Below are 967 nucleotides of genomic sequence, written 5' to 3' on the forward strand. Positions count from 1 at the left end.
ACAGGGATGAGTATCAAAGGCAGACGAACGGATGAAACCCTGCCAGGACGCTGGCCATGGACAGAGAGCTTGATCCTCATCACACCCAGATTTATCCGGAGCATGAGGTGTATGGGATGGAACACTGTGTTTGGTCAATGTCAGTCACCTATTAGGCTCGCTCCTCCCCACAGGAGGGTCGCAGGTGTCACCCCTTTACTCCCTTTTAATGTCTAACCTAAATCTCCCCTCTTCCAGCTTAAAACCTTGTCGTATCACTACATGTTCTTGTAAAAAGCCTCTCCCCAGCTTTCCTGTAGCCCCTTCAGGTACTGGAAGGTCACTGTGAGGTCTCCTCAGAGCCTTCTACAGGCTGAACAGCCCCAAGTCCCATAGGAGAGGTGCTGCAGCCAAGATGTGGCTTGTTCAAGACATACAGGCAGTTAACCAACACATAGAAACTCCACACCCAGAGATACCTGAACCCTCTGCCATACTTCTCCACACACCACACTGGGCAAGAACTTTTCCTCTGACTGCTTGTTGCAAGCTGGTACTGAGGGGCTCCCAGCTGTCAGGTGCTTTTGCAACTTTCCCCACCGCCCCTGATGTGGAGGGATTTTTGAATACGACCAAGGGTCACACATGGCACTCGCCTCTCACGCAGGAACGGGCACCGTGGGACCGTATTTCAGGGTGGTAGTTAGAAAGCACCCCTATCACGCTCAGAAATTGCCTCTAAAACCAAGGTTTGCTCCACAAACTAATCGGGTTATTAAGGGTTAACACAAACTGAGGGATGTTTAGGGAAAATGCAAATGTGAATGGCTACCAGGGATATAAATATGTATATAGTGAGGTGTCCTTTAGGGAGGCAATGCAAAGGTTACCCTTGGGCGACTTGTCCCCGAGGCTCCGTTCCCAGGGCAGGTTGGTTGGTGGCCCCTTCTGGCCAGGCAGGACGGCAGGTGCAGCCCCTGGTGTCGGA

Source organism: Chaetura pelagica, unplaced genomic scaffold (genome assembly GCF_000747805.2).
Source record: "Chaetura pelagica isolate M959 unplaced genomic scaffold, ChaPel_1.0 scaffold158, whole genome shotgun sequence".
Lineage (NCBI taxonomy): Eukaryota > Metazoa > Chordata > Aves > Apodiformes > Apodidae > Chaetura > Chaetura pelagica.